The sequence below is a fragment of the Manis javanica genome, chromosome 3, assembly GCF_040802235.1.
Source record: "Manis javanica isolate MJ-LG chromosome 3, MJ_LKY, whole genome shotgun sequence".
NCBI lineage: Eukaryota > Metazoa > Chordata > Mammalia > Pholidota > Manidae > Manis > Manis javanica.
The window spans coordinates 145,018,164-145,033,718 of record NC_133158.1 but is presented as its reverse complement, the minus strand read 5'-3'; positions in this window follow the sequence as shown (position 1 = coordinate 145,033,718).

The following is a 15,555-nucleotide window of genomic DNA, read 5'->3' as shown; positions in this document are numbered from 1 at the left end:
AGTTTTTTGAGGAACCTCCATACTGCTTTCCACAATGGTTGAACTAATTTACATTCCTACCAACAGTGTAGGAGGGTTCCCCTTTCTTCACATCCTTGTCAGCATTTGTTGTTGTCTTTTGGATGTTGGTCATCCTAACTGATGTGAGGTGATATCTCATTGTGGTTTTAATTTGCATTTCTCTGATGATTAGTAATGTGGAGCATCTTTTCAGGTGCCTGTTGTCCACCTGAAGTTCTTCTTTGGAGAAGTGTCTGTTCAGATCCTGTGCCCATTTTTTAATTGGCTTATTTGCTTTTTGTTTTTTGTGGTGCATGAGCTCTTTATATATTTTGGATGTCAACCCTTTATTGGATATGTCATTTACAAATATATTCTCCCATACTGTAGGATGACTTTTTGTTCTACTGATGGTCTCCTTTGCTGTACAGAAGCTTTTCAGCTTCATATAGTCCCACTTGTTCATTTTTGCTTTTGTTTCCCTTGCTGGGGGAGATATGCTCATGAAAAGTTGCTCATGTTTATGTTCAAGAGAGTTTTTCCTATGTTTTCTTCTAAGAGCTTTATGGTTTCATGACTTATATTCAGGTCTTTGATCCATTTCGAGTTTACTTTTGTATATGGATGAGACAGTCAGTCTTAATTCATTTATTTAACAAATACTTATTATATTAAATGAATATAGCTGAAAAGATGGCTGAGGATTCTTGGAGGAGTGAATTCATTTACCCAAGAAACATTTATTGAGATGACTGACATTGACTGAGGGGCTCAGCATGGTGGTAGTGAATAGACAGCACTCTCATGGAGATCACATATGTATAAATGAAAACACTTATAAATAAATGAGGAAATATGGGTAATGATAAATAATAGTAGTTAAGGGAGGGACAGAGGAATGCAAGAAGATACATGTGTAGATCAGGGAGCAGAGAGTTCTAAGTGAAGGGTGCAGCTTTTGCAAAAGCACTAAAGTAGGAATAAACTTGGTACATCTAGTGAGTGGGAAAAAGGGTCAATATGACTGGAGTGGGAAAAAATAGAAACAGACAAGATCAGAGAGGTAGGCAGTGGCCAGAAAAGAAAGCCTTGTAAGTCAGGATGAAGAGTATGGATTTTATTCAAAAGACAGTGGGGGCCACTGGAAAGTTTTAAGCAAGGAGCAATGATCTGACCAACACTTCACTAAAGTGAAGTAGTATACAATCTTTTGCAAAAGAAGAGACATTAATTACTTAATAGTTGATTGATTAAGCATTTATTGAGCTTACCTGTGTGCCAGGTCTTAATGATAGAAAGGGGAATAAGACACCCCTTGTCCTCAAGACACTTATAATCCAGTGGTGACAGATGGTCTGGTGCATGAGTAAGAAAAACATGGCAGTGATGAGCAGTGATGCCTTATGGGCAAAGTTGTGTGTGGTTACTTCCACCAAAATTAACAGAATATATCATCTTAAAAGAAGTTGTTTTGGATATAATTTTTTAATGTTAAAAGGTAATGTCCTATATTCTAGACAATGAACATGCCTGGGGTCAGTTCTCTTCGAGGAAACAAGCATTCTAAGAGGCACAGTGTAACTGCAGGTCTTGACTGGGTTCTCCTCCTATGTGGCTGTGAGAATAGAACAGGTATTCCCAGGAATCTGTGTGTCACTTCCTCTGTAAGAGCTGAATCTACTCTGTGAAGTCCCTTGTAGCTCTACCTTTCTGTAACTTAGAGGATGCTTTGTCTTGATCATTCAGTTTAGGCTTTGTTTCTGCCATGATAATACTAGGTAGTAATAAAAACTAACCTTGAGTTACAATTAAGCAAAGTGTTATCCCCCCAAAGGAATTTAAATATTCTATATAGTAGACCTATATTGTGAAAAAAATGACATTTAATTATGATTATTATATTTTGAATTTCATCAGGGTATTTTTAGAAATTTGTTTTGTCTCTTGTATCTAAGTACCTGTATCATATCCTTGATTTTATGTCATGGTCAGCAAAGCCTAAAATACTTATTCTTGGGCTCTTTACAAAAGAGATTGCTGACTCCTATTTTAAGGCTGGAATGCTGTGGAACAGAGTGTTTCCTGGTGTGAGGTCCCTGAAACCTCTTTCCTGCCAGATGTTCAAATAAAGTCCCTGACAAGTCCTAAAGTAAGAAATAAACTAATTCATGGCCACAATCAAATGAAGGAACAAACCTATTTCACTTTGTTTAACCCAGTGGTTTCCAAATATGTTTGAAGTCAGATCTTTTACTAGATAACAACCCTCAGTTACACTTTGAACCCTGGTCCTGAGCAGGTTCCCTCACTCACACTCCTGTGTTCTCCAGATATGCATTTGTAATTTCAACTGTCTGTCTACAATTGCAGGGAAGTCTACATTTACTTTAAGTTACACAGTCTTTTCCTTTTGCTGGGCCAACATTGTAGTGAAGTGGGCACTATGCAAGCTGAAACAATTCTTCCTTTCAACCCTGGGAAATGTTCCTTTTTAAGGCTCCAGACTACGTAGAGCAGTGCAGTATCAGGATGAAGATATATAGATCTACAGACAATGTGGAACATTTGAAATTCTTTGTCTGTGGTAGAGAGTTTGAGTCAAGTTATCTGCCCTCTTTTGCTTGGTTTCTCTTGTGATTCTAACTGAGCATTGTCCAGCTTACTCTGCTCCCCTGAGTTTCCCTGTAGGACAGCTACAACCTACAGCAGTGTCACATAGCTCAGCCTGCGTTGTGCAGGTCAGTCCTGTGTGGGACCTCCCCAAGCACCACCCTTTCAACAATAATAAGCACCATCTCTTTTGAACACTGTGTACCCTCTGGGTGGGCCATGGCACTAGCCTTTGACAGTGGTCAGATTGATTCATGTGGCACTTGCAGGTTCAAACTCACTGAGGTGATTTTATCAGCAGATGTGCGATAACTCAGACATAAACATTGGTTGAAGGCAAGAGGAGGTGAATAAATGCCGTTCAGCCCCAAGGACTTGCACCTGAGTGGGCAGGGATTTGTGAGGTATAGAGGTTTCTAGGCTGCTCTTTCCACAAAGGATACTATATGTCACACTGGAGGGTTTCAGCCTCCCTGCAAGTTCACTTCTGGATTCGGTGGACTGAATAATGATAACAGAACATGTGGGTAAAAGGGTTTACACCAAGCTTTATTCCTGTGGCGGCAGGTTGAGTGTTAGAATCATGTCCACATCTGGCAAGTCTTCAATCCACCTCAGCCTCTGTCTTCATCTCCGCCTTTTGGCAGAACACTGGGCAGAGCTCTTTATATAGCAACACAGACAATTACGGCTCATTGCCAACATGTATAAAATGTGGTAAGCATGTGCCTATGCAGTAGGCCAGTTATTACATCATTGCAGATGCGCAGTAGACAAATAGGTTAGGGTCAGGTGAGCATCCTGGCCACTGGAATTTCCATTGTTCCTACATATATGTATATATAGAAGAGGCAGAGTAGAAAAGTTGAATGGAGGTGGTTTTGAGTCCCAGACCTAATCAGCCAACCAAGGCATCTCTTGGAGCAGGTTCTTCAAGCTGTCTTGAATGTTACTTTTTTCCTCTGTGAATGGGAGTAATACCAACCTTAGGGGATTCATATGATCCTGGAGCTACATAGGAAATTGATGTGAAAGGTAACAAATATTTGCTACATGGCGAGAACTCAAAGGATGCCCCTATGTTTAAGAGATTATTAAGGGGGGTTATTGTAGATATGGAGACTTGGTCAATAGTGAGAGAACACCGGTTTCTTTCATCCTGGTTTAGTACTCTGTGTAGTATATTTCTCTCTTCAGTCATCCATTAACTGAAGAGGAAATCCTGATTCTAACTTTGGATATTCCTCATAAATCCTGACTTTGCTTTTAGGTTCGAAGGATGGGTGCCTGGCCTTCAGTGTGCATTGGTTGTACAATGTGGGTTGACTTTTTAAGAATAAAGCTGAGAATCTTGCCTTCCAGAAAGGGCACATCTGTTTTGCCGGTATCACTCATGTTGCCTGCCAGGCTGGGAGTTGGGAACACCAGGTTCATAGATTCCCCAGGCACATGAGTGGGTGGCTTATCTATGCCTCAGGCTTTGAGGAAAGTGAAATGCCCTCAAGTGAGGTGCTGCCTTCTTACCACACACCTGATTAGAGTGGGCATGGTAGAGTATTCAAAGGGGCCACCTGAGATCACTGAGATGAGCAGCAGCATGGCAGGAAGGAGAGAAGTAGAGGCAGCAGAAGGAACAGAAGGACAAAGCACTTGTTATAGGCTAGAGTGAGCAATCCATTTTCCCTCAAGAAAATAATATAACACCTGATGTCTAGATTTCTTCCCAGGTGGACTTACAAAAATCATATTACACGTGATTCAAGAATTCCAGTCCTGGGCACTTATCTGAAGGACATGAAAACACTAATTCCAAAAGCTAGCTGCATCCCCATGTTCATTACAGCATTATTTACAATAGTCAAGACACAGAAGTAATCTAAATTTCCACCCATGGATGCATAGATAAGGAAAATGTGATTTATATACAGTGGAATACTATTGAGCCATAAAAAGACTTGCCATTTTTGACAACATGGATGAACTCTGAGGGTATCATGCTAAGTGATGTAAGTCACATAAAGACAAATACTGTATGATCTAACTTTTATGTGGAATCTAAAACAAACAACAAAAAATCCAACCCAGTTTTTCCCCCAAGCCCCGTACCCTGAATTCATACACACAGAAAACATATTGGTGGTTCCCAGAGGCAGAGTAGGGGGTGGCTGAAATGGGTGAGGGGGTCAAATGGTACAAAATTCCAATTATAAAATAAATAAGTCATGGGGATGTAATGCATAGAATGGTGACTATAATTAATCATACTATATTGTATATTTAAAAGTTGCTCAAAGAATAGATCTTAAAAGTTCTCATCATAGGAACAAAGTTATAACTATGTGGTGATGGATGTGAACAAGACTTAGTGTGATCATTTTGTAATACATATATCAAATCATGTATACCTGAAATCAATATAATGTTATGTGTATATTATAGCACAATAAAAAAATCCCATTAAACACATAAAACATATGAACTATGATAAGACCCCAGAACTGATAGGGCTACCTGGGTTTCTATGAACTGAACTGGGTATCTACTCCAGGATTGTCTAGAACCCCTATACAAGTATACCAAAGACTTTAAAATAAGAAGTCTTTTCCTTCACCCTGCCTCCAAACCAATCCCACTTAACTGAGTTTTTTTTTTTTTTTACTGTGAACAGTTTCTTATTTATCTTCCATAGATATTTTCTATGAATATATAAGTATAGTAGGTACAAATTTTACAGGTGTTACAGAGAGTCTGACATTTGAAGTGCCATTGAAGGAGGAGCTTCCTGAGGACAGAGGAACCAGCAAATGCAGAGTTCTGGGATCAGACTGTGCCTGGTGTTTGAGGAGCTGCAATGAGGCACTGGGGTTGGAGTAGACACAGGAGAAGTGGAGTGGGGTGGAGAATGCACAAGGCTTTGTAGATCATGGCAGGGATTTGGGCTTTTACTCTGAGTGAAATGAGCTCCATCAGGAGAGGCATGACCTAATCTGATTTATAAAGAGAATTATTTAGAGGTTCTTGTTTATTAATCCAGGTGAGAGATGATGGTAGCATGAACCTTGATGGTGGTGTCGTGTCAGAATGGTTGGATCCTGGATGTATTTTAAAGCAATAGCTAACTAATGTGATTTGTTGTTGGAGCTGGTTGTGGGGTATGAGAGAATGAGAATGTAGGGCAACTACCAGATTTGGTGGCTGGAAGGACAGGTTTTCCAATTCATGGTGGAGCCAGTATTCAGAACCAAGTCTGCTCGGCTGCAGCATCATTACTGCCTGCTTCACATTTTCTCCCTGGGCCCAATGCAGCTATCCATAGCACTGTGCTGTGGTCAAATGCTGTGCTCCAAGGAAAAGAACAACACTTCAGAATATTGCCTTCTATTAGGTAGAGGGCTTTCTAGCCCAGATAAGTTACAGTGTCTGAGAGTGTGTTATATTGGTCATTTCTGGTATTTAAAATATGCTTATTTGAACCCAGGTTATTCATTCCTAGAATTCTGGATTGACTTGTTGGGAGTGATCACACTACTCTGGAGTCTTGTGGTTCTGCTTTTGGTCATGACACTCTGTGCCCTGAGTTGCACTGTGCTTTTTCAGTCCATCAGTTATTTTCTGTGTTTTATAGTAAAAACACAGTGAAAAGAAATGTGCTGTTTATAATTTTCTTCTTGGAGTCATTTCAAATTAAAATTTAATTAAATGTCTTTACATCATAATTTTAAAGTATTCTTTCAGTAATAGTATGAGAGCTGTAAGAATCTCTGGCCTAAAATAAACTTATGCAGATACCTTTACAAAATGCCACTGTATGTGTAGACACTATTACTTAAACATGATTATTGTTTTTATGTCTTTATTCATTTTATTTAAGTATTGAAAATATGAGCTTATGATTAGGGGTATTCAGTTAAGACATTCTTGAAGTGTTGGATAACAGCATCAGAGTGGACCGTTGACCCTTCTGTAGCAACTTTGCTTTATTGCTGTGATTCTCACATTCTGGTGACTGTAGGGAAACACCTGAAGAACTAGTAAAAAAACACAATGTCCTAGGCTCATTGGAGTAGGGCCCTGGGCCTTTTGTATTTTTATTAAGTTTCCTGCATGATTTTGATTCTCTCCCAAGTGTGACAACCACTGCTTTAGAGCATCAAGCTGCTCAAGATTCTGCACATGAGAAACTAGAAGGCAAATCTGTTGTGTGCTGAGGCCACTCGAATGTTTTAGGTGTGATACCTTACTCCCACATTCCAAGAATGTGACTAGTTTATACTGTTTGCAAACTGATTGAAATTGGCAGGATCCACAAAACTTCATGCCTAAGAATACCTCGTGCACCCTTTCCATTGAAATTGAGCTGTGGAAATCTGGAGCTCCAGATTTGCAGGTGGTATATTGGCTTGTGCCAAAGCAGTTCTCCCATTTCCCTGCCAAATGCAGCTCCTGCTGTGGTTGCTCCCAAGACTATTTTTCTGCCACGGGAACTGTGGTGGCTGTAAGCAGAAGGGGCCTTTGTGCACCTGCTCAGATAGAGTCTTCCCTAAGCAAAGGCGGCTGGGGATACCAATCTACAGTCACGGAGGAATGGGTGTCTGCAGGGTTTGGGTCTTTACGGTCCTCATCTTATTTTCACTGTATTTACTTTGGGGTTTCCCAATAATAGTAACCATTAATGAGTGCTCAGCCCTGTTCCAAGTGCTTTATGTGTAATATTTTAATTGATCCTCATAAATCCCACTGAGAGATTATTATCCCCATTAAGTAGAAAAGGAAATAGAAGTACAGAGAATTTGCCCATGTTTACTCCAGCTAGTTGTGGGAGCTAAGATCAAACCCATTTTGTCTGGCTCTAGAGTGTCATTTTAACCATTTGCTCTTAGTCTAGCAGGATTTCTGCCACCAATTCTGTTATGCTGGCCTGGGAATCATCAGTGGAGGTGATGTGGGGATGGACACTCCAAGAGCAGCCCTGTAGTGAATTGATGAGTTCGGTAGCAGGGAACTCCTGGAAGCCTCCCTTGCCTGAGGAACCAGGGTAAGGGGTGCCTGGGGGTTGGGGGGTGCAGAGTGGCATTCAGCAGTGGGGCTGAACTTGCTTCTTATAGGTAGCATCCATTCTGATCGGGCAGTGCACCAGTATACCTGTTGTTGAATGCTTTGAATGTTGCTCCTGGGTATATGTTCCTCCCCAAGAGCCATGGCTGGCTTGGTAACAGGCACCTGAAGTATCATGGACTTTCCTCCAGGCTAGGAGGAGAGGGCCAGGTGCTCACTGGGGCTCTTCAGGTGCTACTGACAGGAAACAAACTAGCCCATGAGGTAGGCCCCGGGTTACGGAGAAGGAATGGGCAGTGGGCAGGGGAGGTGTGGTGAACAGAATAGGTGCCATGATCCAGGGAAGGATTTCTAAAATTTGAGTAATGTAAGAATTCATTTTCCGGAAAAAATATTACAGCATATATCCAGTGTTAAATGAAATTAACCTTATAGTATTAAGTATGTTCAAACAATTCCAACAGAAAACTAATTACAAATTCCTCACATTTTTAGTTGTGTAACTATAAAACAAATAGTTTAACAAAACTAAATAGAAACAAAATTGCAATAGCAATAGTATTACAACTGGCAGCACTGATATAATGTTGATTTGCTAAAAACCATGACTTACTACATGTATGTGGCATTGATTCTACAGGTTCTTTGGACATTGTGCCCATACCTCATGGTCGTGGGATGACTCAGTTATATGTTTTCCTGCCACATATGTAATGGCAAGGCCTTTGTACAGGGGCCATGATGTCCTTTGGCCTCTAGACTGGCTGCAAAGATGTTATTGTTTAGTTAGGTCACCCTCTGCGTAGCTCCCTGGTGCCAGTTGGATCATAATACCAAGCTCAGGTTCCAGTGTTGTATGGTACTTCTTGGTGATAGAGGGACTGAAAACAGATGATACAGAATATGCTTACTTTGTTTTTGAGATTGATTTGGGATTGCATTCCATGGTAATGCAAGCTCTCATGAGAATCATTGGGGAGTTTTCCTAAAGTACAGCTATCCTCCCAATATCTTGTCCAATATCCATCCTCCCCCAGTTTCCCTCCAGACCTATTAATCAGAATCTCTTGGGATAGAGCCCAGGAATGTGTATTGTGAACAGACTTTTCAGCCAACTCTGACATTTCATCTCTTGTTGAGAATCACTGAATAAAAGGCATCCAGACTGGCAAGGAAGAAGTTAAACTGTCCGTGTTTGCAGATGACATGATATTGTACACAAAAACCCTAAAGAATTCACTCCAAAACTTCTAGATCTACTATCTGAATTCAGCAAAGTTGTGGGATACAAAATTAATACACAGAAATCTATTGCATTCCTATACACTAATGATGAACTAGCAGAAAGAGAAATCAGGAAAGCAATTCCAGTCACAGCTGCATCAAAAAGAATAAAATACCTAGGAATAAACCTAACCAGGGAGGTGAAAGACCTATTGTGGGATTCACATATAAATCAAGTATAAAAATCAAATAAATAATCATACCTGACTCTTTTCAGATATTATTTCAGATATAGTTCATCAATCAATAGTTCATGATGCATGATCAAAACAGAAACAGTTTCTGTGATATGACTGCCCTTGCATTGTTCACCATGTAAGAACTTGTTCCTTATACTTCAGAAGGTTACAGACTGTTGAGAGTTAGGCTTGGGGTTGATTGATTGTGTATTGAGTCTCCTATACAGAATTTTATTGTTGTCAACAACCATTTGATCAATAAATATGAGAGGTGCCCTCTCAGCACCACTCTTGTGCTGTCATGCCTTGAGTCCCCTGGCTGGTCCTTTCAGATCTCCGATATCTCATTGTGTCTCCTCCCTGATCTGCGGGTCAGAAGCAGGGAGGGACCAACAAGTGGTGCCTGAACAGGGACTTTTGAAACTCAGAGTGGGGAAGCTCCGAAGATCGTCGATCCAGTAAGACTCCCAGGAAAGGGACAGGGTCGAGACGTCAGGGACACTATAATAGGCCAAAATCAAGCTAAAGCAGCTAAACCAGAGGATTACTTAAAATTGCTCCCTGCCCTCCTAAAAACATCAGGAGTGAAGACTTCTAAAAAGCACTTTGCTCAACTTCACAAATATATTAAAAAATATTGTTACTGGTTGCCACCACAGGGAACCCTTAAACAAGCTGATTGGGATAATGTATTAAGAGACCTTAAAAAGGCTCAATGACAGGGAAATGTTATCCCTGTGCCTGTCTGGTCTTTATGTAATTTGATCACTCTCACCTTGCAGCCTTTGCAAACTCCCCCACTGTCTGAAACCAACTCAGACACACACGAGTGTAAGAGAGAACTCTGGGATGATGTGGTGAAATCAAGTAAGCGGTCTTCATCCCCGCATCCGTCTGTCTCCTCTTCGTCCTCCTCTTCCTCTTCTTCAGAGACTGACCACGAGAGTTCTAGTTGTTTCTCATCGTAAAAAACCCTCAGCTCCTGTTCCTGCTGCATCTGCCTTCACGGCAGGAATAGATAAAGCCCAGAGGGAGGTTGATGTAGATGCTTACCTGACACCCTTAGTGGCACCAGTTAATTTAACTCCTTTTGGGCCAAATGAGAATCCTGATTTTCCACAAGGAGGGGTCAAAGCACTTTATAACACTTATTCCTTACAACATATTAAAAGACTTTAAACAGGCTATTTCCTCTTATGGTACTAATTCTCCATATGTTGTGGGTCTCTTGAGGAGGTTGGCAGAACAGGAAAGGATGATTCATCATGATTGGGATTTATTGGCTCATACTTGTTTAGACTCTTCTGATTTTTAACAATTTTAAACGTGGTGGTATGAGGAAGCAAAAGCACAAGCTCTGAGAAATCAGCATGCCAATCCTCCAATTCTTGTAACTGCTGAACAACTAGCAGGACAAGGAGATTGGCTGCAGTTAGAAACAGAAGCTGGGTAGGATGACACGGCAGTAACAAAAGTACGTCTGTGTTGCCTAAAAGCCTGGGAAAAAATACAAGCAGCTGGAAAGCCTGCCTTACCATTTAGTAAACTTAAACAGGGCTCTTCAGCCTATTCATGATAAATGGCCCTCAGCTTATATCATCCATTATGTGGATGATATTCTCATAGCCCTAAACATCTCTCTCTCAACACTATTCTCAATGAGACTGAAACTGAATTAAAACAATGGGGCTTACAAATAGCCCCTGATAAAATACAAATACAATACCCAATGAATTACTTGGGGAATAAAATCAAAGAAAATTCAATAATCCCTCAGAAAATTCAGATAAGGAGAGATCATCTTAAAACTTTAAATGATTTTCAAAAGCTCTTAGGAGATATCAATTGGATCTGACCGTTATTAGGAATTCCTACTTATAAACTACAATGCCTTTTCAATACCCTGAAAGGGCCCCCAGATCGTAATAGTCCTAGAGACTTAACCTCAAAGGCTGAAGAAGAACTCAAGTGGATAGAACAACACATTCAAAAGGCTCAATTATCAAAAATTGACTTACACAAACCCTTACTTTAATTAATTTACTTTACTCCCCATTCTCCCACAGGATTGCACTGTCAGTGTGACAGTTGGTCAGAATGGATATTTTTGCAGTATCAAACTAAACCCTTGTTACAACCTTACATTGACAAAGTAACCTCCATTATCCTTAAAGGATGACAGAGACTTAGATGATTGGTCAAGACCCTCACTCCATTATTCTTCCATTATCTGAGCAAAATATTATGCAAGTATTTCAAGAAAATACTCTTTGGCAAATGGCACTTTCTGATTTTTTAGAAAATATTGACTGTCATTACTGTAAGAATAAATTACTTTCCTTTTTTCAGCACCATCAATGGATCCTTCCTCAAAAAACTTCTGTTAATCCATTATTAAATACTGTTACCTATTTTACAGATGGTACAAAATCTTTTAAAGCAGCCTATACAACTTGTTCCAGTTTGTCAAAAACTTTTCAAATGTCTTTTACTTCTGTACAACAAAATAAGTTATATGCTGTATTGCAAGCTCTGCAAGATTTTGCAGGTCCTCTTAAGTTCCTGACTCTGCTTATGCTGCCTTTTCCATTCCTCTATTAGAAACTGTGACATTGGGCACTGTACAATCTCCTATTAACACTTTATTTTCTCAATTACAGGTGTGTATCCATCAATGTCTACACACCTTCTTCATTACTCATATACAATCACATTCTAATTTGCCAGGTCCTTTATCATACTATAATGATAAAGTAGACAAGCTTGTTTCTTTTGTTAATTACTCACCAGCTCAACATTATCATGACCTGACTCATGCTCCCTCCTTCACCTTACAGAAATGTTTTTCTCTCTCTGCCTCTGAAGCTCAAAATATCTTGAATTCTTGTCCAACCTGTTCTCAAATCAATTCTCCTTATTTACAAGAAGGAATCGTTCCCAGGGGAACATGTCCTAATGCCCTATGGCAAATGGATGTTACTATTGTTCCTGAATTTGGAACTCTCAAACATGTTCATGTTTCCATTGATACTTATTCTTCCATTTCATGGGCCACAGCTTTAACAGGAGAACAATCTCATCATGTTATTACTCATCTTTTACAGGCATTTGCAGTACTAGGCATTTCTGCCACCATAAAAACTGACAATGCTCCAGTTTACCTCTCCTCTATGCTAAAAAAATTTTATCAGCCATATAATATCACTCATAAAACAGGCATTCCTTACAATTCTACAGGTCAAGCTCTAATTGAACGTCATCTTATTCTTAAACATTATTTATTAAAATAAAAAGGGGGATTACTCCCAGATATGATAAAATTAACTGCAAACCAATGATTAATGCATGCTTTACATATCCTTAATTTTGAACTTTTAAAGGGTGATGGATGATCAGCTATGGATGTGCATTTTTCTGATAATATTTCTTTCACTAAAACAACAGCAGTTCCTGTGTGGTGGTCTCCAATAGGCTCTTCACAATGGCATAAACGTCATATCAAAGTGTGGGGCAAAGGGTTTGTTTGTGTTGTTACAAAGGATCAAAGCCTGATTTGGCTACCCAGGAAACAAATTAAGATACGATATGAAGAACTTCCAACATCAACATCCTCTGGACGAGTCATTCCAGAAGATGACCATCAAAAACTTCAACAAAGTCCTGTACATCAGATACAGAAAATTGAAGCCCATCAAATGATAGTATTTTTGTTTTTATTCCCGATAATGGCACTTATGCATGTGCATACTACACAAGCTTGCATTATAATAGCAAGCGTAAGTAACCTCCCCTTATTTAGGCCATGGTGTAGTTCTGCATTACTTATCTACTTGCTCCACTCCTGTGGACCCTGTTGTTTGGAAGAAGGACGGTAAAGAGATATATAGACTAAAGAATGGAGGAAGACTTGGAATGTATAATGCAACTGATCAGTCTAAAAGAAATAATACTCGTTATGGTATTTACAAAACAGTTTTGACCTGAAATGATATTGGCAATTATTCTTGCGAGAAATTTCAAAAGGGAACTCCTGACATGTTATATAAAAGTAGTTATGTCTACCTAAACATATCACTCTCTCCAGAGAATGAGTTTTCCTCACCTAACATGTGGTTACAACTTGCAAGTCATGGATTGAACAAGTCATCTTTTTGTGTAGCAGGAGATTCCTCTATTAGTGAATTATTAAAGAAAACTTTGATAGGTATAGGACTCCCTTTCTCTGTGTTCACTAATATTTCAGGAATAAACATTACTCACCCTCCTACAGTTCTTACTCGTGAAGTTCAATTGAACTTGCCTGTCAGTACTACTATGGTTTCTGAATGTATATGTATTAATTGCCCCCATATGCCTTCCAACTGCAATTCTATCACTCATGTAAAATGGTGTTTTGGATATAGACTGCCAAATGGCTGGGTGTTCTTATGTAATAACAAAACATATCAAGCCTTCTCTTTACATTATCAAGGTGTTCTTGTCGTGGGATGTATTCTTCCTGCTCTCATAGACCACCCTGGATATAAACACAGATGGGTGTCTTGATCCCTGCTGTCTGATTGTGACGACAACTTGAAACTTTGAGATGCTACCGCTGTTGTAGTTGCAGCTGCATTCCTCCTGCAGGTTCTTGGACTTGTCGTTGGAATGCAGAGGGAGATATCCAAGCTGGCCTGTGCATACAGTAAAACAACAAATTTGACTGCTTCTATGTTGTCTAAACTTAAAGAACTAGGAGAAGTACAAGTTGCAGTACTTCAAAATCGTGCTACTATAGACTACCTATTGTTAAAAGAACATATGGGATGTGAACAGTTTTCAGGAATGTGTTTTAATTTATCTGACTTTTCTCAACTATTCAAAATCAATTAGACAATATCCATCTTATTATTGATAAGTTTTCACAAATGCCTGGGTTACCTAACTGGTTTTCTTAGTTTCACTGGATATGGCCAGTAATTGTATGTTACATAACAATGTAATTGTTATGTATCTGTATTCCTATTCTGTTAATGTGTGTACACAATTTAATTAGTAGTTTGTTAAAACCTATACATGCTTATGTTACTCTACAAGAAGTTATGTCAAAGAAATAATGAATCTTCTCATTTTTTCTTCTGTCTGCTACTTCTATAGCTTTTCTTCTTCCTTTCTAATTACAGCCCTTTACTAGAATTTGTGCCTCATATTTGGAATTACTGAGTATCATAATTCTTCCAAGTGGTAAAGATACCTCAAGACAAGTGCTGGGCATAGAAGTCACAGGGCATAAATCTGCAAAGAAGTGAAAAGCTAAACTTTTCAAAGAATATTGCTTCTCTCTCACTTACCAACTTTACATTTCCCTGTATGGCCCCTGAAGATGGCTGGTTAGCCAGAGAAGGGTAAGATTTCTCAAGGGAGGAACAACCTAAGACAGGCACAGTCGCAGAGGGGCTATCAGGTGAGAAAGTGGGGGCCAACAGAGGTGAGGCTTAGAACCTCACCCCCCACTGTTTTGAGAGAAATCTTCTGCACCTGTGGATGTTTTGTTGCCCTTGTCTAGCTTGGATTAATACCTAGTCTATAAGCACAGACCTGATCATCTACACTTGCCTTATTACAGCACTAAATTATGCTTTCTATCTTTATCTTGCATCTACCTACTACTTCAGCATTTTATTAAGAAATAAGGGGGAAATGTGGGATTTACATATAAATCAAGTATAAAAATCAAATGAGTAATCATCTGACTTTTTTCAGATATGATTATTTCAGATATAGTTCATCAATCAGTAGTTCATGATGCATGATCAAAACAGAAACAGTTTCTGTGATATGACTGCCCTTGCATTGTTCACTATGGAAGAACTTGTTCACCATGTAAGAACTTGTTCCTTATGCTTCAGAAGATTGGAGACTGTTGAAAGTTAGGCTTGAGGTTGATTAATGATTGTGTATTGAGTCCCCTATACAGAATTTTATTGTTTTTAACAACCATTTGATCAATAAATATGAGAGGTGCCCTCTCAACACCACTCTTGCACGGTGAAGCCTTGAGTCCCCTGGCTGGTCCTTTCAGATCTTCGATAGCTCATTGCGTCTCCTCCCTTATCTGTGGGTGAGAAGCAGGGAGGGACCAACGACCTACAGTCTGAAAACTACAAGACACTAGTGAGAAAAATTAAAGGAGATACCAATAAATGGAAACACGTCCCATGCTCATGGATAGGAAGAATTAATATTGTCAAAATGGCCATCCTGTCTAAAACAATCTACAGATTCAATGCAATCCCTATCAAAATACCAACAGCATTCTTCAATGAACTAGAGCAAATCATTCTGAAATTCATGTGGAACCACAAAAGACCGCAAATAGTCAAAGCAATCCTGAGAAGGAAGAATAAAGCTGAAGGGATTATGCTCCCCAACTTCAAGTTCTACTACA